A 6096-nucleotide genomic window follows, 5' to 3' on the forward strand; every position below is an offset into this window, starting at 1 on the left:
GTCTTGCAAACATTTTGTAACTTTTTATAATACTAAAAATACCGGTACCGCTTTCATAGCTCTGTCTTCGGTGCATGATTGTGAACAATTTCGGTTTCAATATTTTCAGTATCCGTACAGTGTTGGTATCAATTTCATCACCAGGTTGACGTATGTAACTTTATCTTATACAATTGTTTTTTAAACAATCATTGTTAATGGTTATATATAAAGCACAATATATCAAAAAATTGGTCGAATTTAAAAAGTATACAATCCTTAACAAAAACTTTCCTTTTAAGAAGCTGCATATGATTTCCATCTTATTAATTTCTGAAAAACAATTTCGCAAAATTTGATGTTTACAAAAGAATAATTTGCAAAAAGATATTTATAAATATATAAAAAAACATAACAAAGCATCTCAGAAATCCTTTCCCCATGTTGTCTTCATTTTATGAATCAAAGTGCAAGGATAACAAAAGTTGATAGTTCATCATTGATGCTCAAAACAAGTAACCACAAAATAAATTAAAAAATACTGTAGTTACTAAAAAAAATAAAATAAAAAGCGGATCTCAGGAAGATTAATATTATCATCAGATCCAGTGAAGGAATTCACAGATAGATAACGCAGTTTCTTCAATAAACATCATCGATCAAACAATTCATTCAATCAATCTAAAATTAACAAATAAAATTAATATTTTGTAAGTTTAGAAATTTGGTAGACTATAGAAAAATAAATAGCGATGCAACAAACGATGGAGACTTATAGGCGACAGCCGCCATATGATGAAGATGATGATAATGATAATAAACCTTGATTTTATTTACAGAGTATATATACTAGGTATTTAATCGATAAAAGGGTTGGACTGGGCCGATAGTTTGTATTTTAGTAATGTTATAAATATAAATATATAAATATAAATGAAGATATGGCCCAAACTGGGCCGAGTTTAAGTTGATTGTGAGAGCTATAAGGCTTTATTAGTAATTAGTTATCACAAGTATTGCGATTTTGAATTATGAATGGGCTTATCATCTATTTGCCCATTTTTTTACCCCTTTCTGAGCTGGAACCCCAAAAAAAAAAAAATTGAGAATTTGCCCGCGCAAGGCACAAAGATCATTAGTCCTTGCAACCTTGCGACTTGCGCCCTTGCGTACAAACGCAAGGCGCAAGGTTCATGACTTGCATCCATGCGGCCTTGCGCCTTATCAGGATGGATTTTTTCTGATTTCTGGATAAGATTTTGTTAGATTTTTTGTACCTTTACGGATAAGATTTTGTACATGTGTATTTATTGAGGCTAGAACTCCAGATAACCAATTTCATTTCACTTCATTTCCAAATAGATCATGTCATTAGAGCATCGTTAAGGTACACTTTTATCTATTTTTTCACTAATTTGTGTATTAATGAGCTGTAGTAATGATGAAGCATTTGTTGTTCATGTATGTTGTGGGGGTAATTTTGAATTTGTTAACAACATACCTATGTATCTGCCTCTTGATTGTTTTAGAACCAGATTAAAACTACCACTTGCTCCACAAAAACCAATAAATCGAAGAGTATTGTTAAGGAAAGTTCTTAAAAAAATTGATTTGCCACCTAATGCACCTGTTTCGCTGAGATATATTGAAAATAATCATATTTTTGATATTACTGATGATCATGAAGATTTTTTTGAGTTTTTAAAACACGCTGTCTCAAACGAGCCTATTGATATTTATGTTGTCGACAAAGTAAGAATGCTTCAACCCCAACAAAATCCACAGACACAACATCTCCAACAAAACCTAGAAACACTCCAGCCCCAACAAAATCCACAAACACACCATCTCCAACAAAACCTCCGAATACTCGAGTCTCAACCAAACAAACAAACACACCATCTGCAAGAAGAACAGGCTGAAATACACAATTCCGAACCAGACCTCGAAACACAACATTTGGAAGAAGAACAGGCTGAAATACCACCTCCAAACACAGAAGAATTTGATTTCTTCAACCATGGCGCCGAGAACGTGTGTAAAATAAAAAAAAATAGAGAACCCGTTTATACCTGTTGTTGCGTCTAGTGAATCGGATGAAGCAAGTGACGAGGAAGATGAAGAAGATAAAGAAAAACAAGATTTCAACTGGAATATGTCAACTCTACACAGTCAGCAAGATGAAGAAAACCCCGAATTTACGACCCCAATTCCAACCACGTATCAGGTATCTGATTTGGTCAAAGTTCGTCAAGCGTTTTCGAACAAGGAAGAATTCCGAAACCAACTATTTACAAAATGCCTTGAAGAAAACTTTCAAATAAAGCCTGTAAAGTCGGACAAATCTCGGTACACCGCTAAATGTGTGTTGCCAAATTGTGAGTGGAAATGTAGTGCATACAAAATAAGACACACTGAAAACTTTATGGTTAAGAAGTTGCATGACGTACATACATGCTCACACACACAAATTATGGGAAACAATAAACATGCTACTAAAAAGGTGTTGGATAGTATTCTTATGGATTCGTTCAAGGCTGCAAATCGAGAGTATAAACCAAAAGATATACGTGATGATGTAGCCAATCGGTTTAGAGTGAGCATATCATACAATCAAGCATGGAGGGCCAAGTGTCAAGCAATAGAGATGTTACATGGCAGTAGTGATGACTCCTTTAGAATGCTTCCAATTTACCTTCATAACCTTAAGATCCACAACTCGGGAACCATCACCAATTTGGTTACCGACAAAGAAAATAAATTTGTGATGTGTTACATGTCCATTGGCGTAGTTGTAAGTAAATATATATTAGCAAAAACGAATTAAAATATGTACACCATACGCAAGGACGCAAGATTCACCTTGCGCCTACGGGTACGCAAAGACGCAAGCCACACCTTGCGCCTGGCAGTAAAGACGCAAGGACGCAAGGATTGACTTGTGCTTAGTGGGCGCAAGACAAAAGAATGTGTCTTGCGCCTTGCGCCTGGTGTATGAGGCATCATTGATAATATTTGATTTACTGTGAAAATTTCATGCAGATTCGATCATTTGTGCAACATGTCCGCCCGATAATCATCGCCGATGCTGCACATTTAAAGGGTGGGTACCTGGGTACTAATTTAGTTGCTGTTGCAATGGATGACAATAGTGGAATTTTACCATTGGCTTATGAAATTGGTGAAGGCGAGACAAACAGTGTTTGGTCCTGGTTTTTTGGCAATCTAAGAGATCATTTAATGAGTTATGGTATGGTTGATCATATGTCAGAGATTACTTTTATTTCTGATCGTGCTGCTTCAATAGCACACGGCATTGCAAATGTGTTTCCGGAAGCGTTTCACGCTCATTGCGCACGTCATTTATTCATGAACATCAATACGTATTCCGAACACATTCTTCCTCTCCCCCATCGGTCTGAATGGTCGGATCCGGGACCCGGGATTTTGCAAATTATACACCCCCCAGTTCTAAAGAAAAGACAACCTGGACGTCCTAAAGGTAAAAAACGCATTCCTTCAAAAGGTGAAGAAACTACAAAAAAGTAAGAACTTGTAGTCGTTGCAAAGAACCAGGTCATTCTCGATCAACATGACCAGCTGCTTATGACCGAACAGGTGAATCAACTTCTCAACGGTCAAGAAACACAACCTCAAAGTCGAAAGAGACAGTCGAACCATCTCAAGCTTATCAATCTCGGTTTTATCCAACGTACAATTTAGGTAGTAATTAGTTCCCGGAATAAGTTTATTTTCAGGAACATTTTAAGGTGTGATTTCGTCCATTGTTGTAATATTGTTTAATTTTTATTTTATGATGTGATTTCGTGTGTTATTTCATATGTTGTAATACTGAATGCACAAACTATTGTTACAATAATAATCAAAAAGTTTGAGGTGCAAGTCATACCTTGCGCCCCAATAAAAAACAGGCGCAAGGTCGCAAGATGCACCTTGCGCCTGATACTAAAACAAGGTGCAAGGTCGCAAGAAGCACCTTGCGCAAGCTACTAAAAACAAGGCGCAAAGTCGCAAGATGCAACTTGTGCCTGATACTAAACAGGGCGCAAGGACGCAAGAAGCACCTTGCGCAGGCTACTAAAAACAAAGCGCAAGGTCGCAAGATGCTTCTTGCGCCTGATGCTAAACACGAGGCGCAAGGTCGCAAGAAGCACCTTGCGCCCTCGACTATAATGAGACGCAAGGTCGCAAGGTCTAATTAATTACTTTTGCGCCTGCAAAAAAACAGTTTTGGACCTTTTCACAATTTACAACATTTACAGTTTTATATACAACTTACATATTTAAATACAGCTTTAAAAATACAACCTCAGTTACCAACTTTTTCTTTCGGTGGGGGTTCCTGGGTATCAAATCGTGCACGAAAGAAGGTCTTGGCCATTCTCAGTCTGTAGTCTTCTGCAGCCTTTTTAGGATCTCCAATGTTGGGAATTTCATCCCACCCAAAGATCACCCTCTCCATATGGATGCAGACCCAAACACCATAGTCCCCATTACCACCACTTTGCACTGGCACGACTGGTGCTGCCTCGGTCATGAACTCTATACTCTCCTTGTTTTTCAAGTATTCAACAATCTGGGATTCTTGCTTTTGGTTAAAGTAATCAATTGCTTTTAAGTATACAGGCAATTGATCTCCCAGATCTTTGGTGAGCTTGGCCAATTCTTAATCAGCATGACCGGGCAAACTATCATACACCAATATCTTCTGGTGTTCCAAGTTCAACACAATGAGAATAAAGTGTTCAGCATCGTAAAAGTGAATGGGGATCAAAATCTGCAAAAAACATACACAGTATTAGCTGAACTGAAGTAGGCGCAAGGACGCAAGACCATACCTTGCGTCTGAAGCAAGGGCGCAAGAAAAACCTTGCGACTTAACTTAAACACTAGGCGCAACGACGCAAGGAATACCTTGCGCCTGACCTAAACGAGACGCAAGGTCGCAAGACTGAACCTTGCGCCTGTTCCAGAACATCTCAAATTTTAAAATTTAAAGGGGGAATTAAAACAAACCTTATCACAATAGGCCCAAGATGGATATAGCTCATCACTACCATCCCCTAGTCCAATCAAATACATATAATCAGGTGGATTCTCCCCTGTGATGGCTACTTCTCTTTTCTCCGCTTCTTTCCATTTCTCTTCCTCCTTTTGTGTATCATCATAATAGGACTGAAACGCTGCAAGCCTAGAAAGGAAACCCAATGGCATCACAGTCCATCGAGAATTACAAGCAAACGAGTCGATCGGGATAACAGGTGTGGAATACTGGCTTGCTCGGGGGAGAACCCTCTGACGATATCTCAACATAAGTGTAGCCCATCCATCAATATGCTACAATTGTGATAAAATAAATATGTTAGAAATTAACTGAGATTTTCAAGAATTAAAACAAATAAGCAAGAAACTTACTAAGTTTTCCAAGTAACCGGAATATCCAAGACCAAGTAACCTGATCCAAAACTCAGGTGTGAGGTATAAAAATTATTCGTTCTGAAAAACGAACATGCACCGCGTTTCTTGCTTATTTTTCGCCATACTCTTCGGATCTTTTGAAGGCCCAACGTGCTTTCTACTGTCATACCCCGTCCTAATCCGTCTGGACGAAGTCACCAACATCTGGTTCCATTGCGATGATCGACTCCAAATAATGTCTTTACAATGAGCAAATGCACAGCGAAAGATTTCTTTCATACCTGAGAATAAACATGCTTTCAAGTGTCAACCAAAAGGTTGGTCAGTTCATAGGTTTATCATAAAACAATAAAATTCATCATTTTGATAGACCACAAGATTTAAATGCTGCATGGTACAAATGGGCCCGAATCCTATATGTAGCGACCCGACCAAAACCGTTATTGACGGCGCCGCTACTTAGGTCCCGTTGCGTGGTCATAGTCCCTATATGAGACGCGTTTGACCAAAATTATGTCGCATTCATTTGAAACGTGCATGACTTGCAAAGTTTAGTTCACCAAACGGATCGACAACAAGTTTAAGTTTACAAAAGTAGTAAAGTACAAATGAAATATCTTGCGACATAATTAGTTTAAAATCACAGTTGCTATAAATAGCGTAAGTATGTAAACAATA

The 6096-nt window shown here is 38.0% G+C and overlaps 2 non-coding genes across 2 annotated transcripts; both read right to left on the reverse strand.

The window, feature by feature from the left end:
• Positions 1–396: 396 nt before the first annotated feature.
• On the reverse strand, positions 397–488 carry LOC139846296 (small nucleolar RNA snoR26). The gene has a single exon (XR_011759022.1). It is a non-coding gene; the product is annotated as a small nucleolar RNA snoR26 (small nucleolar RNA).
• A 61-nt stretch (positions 489–549) lies between these two features.
• On the reverse strand, positions 550–644 carry LOC139846297 (small nucleolar RNA snoR27). The gene has a single exon (XR_011759023.1). It is a non-coding gene; the product is annotated as a small nucleolar RNA snoR27 (small nucleolar RNA).
• Positions 645–6096: the final 5452 nt, after the last annotated feature.

The sequence above is a fragment of the Rutidosis leptorrhynchoides genome, chromosome 4 (genome assembly GCF_046630445.1).
Source record: "Rutidosis leptorrhynchoides isolate AG116_Rl617_1_P2 chromosome 4, CSIRO_AGI_Rlap_v1, whole genome shotgun sequence".
NCBI classification, from domain to species: Eukaryota; Viridiplantae; Streptophyta; class Magnoliopsida; order Asterales; family Asteraceae; genus Rutidosis; species Rutidosis leptorrhynchoides.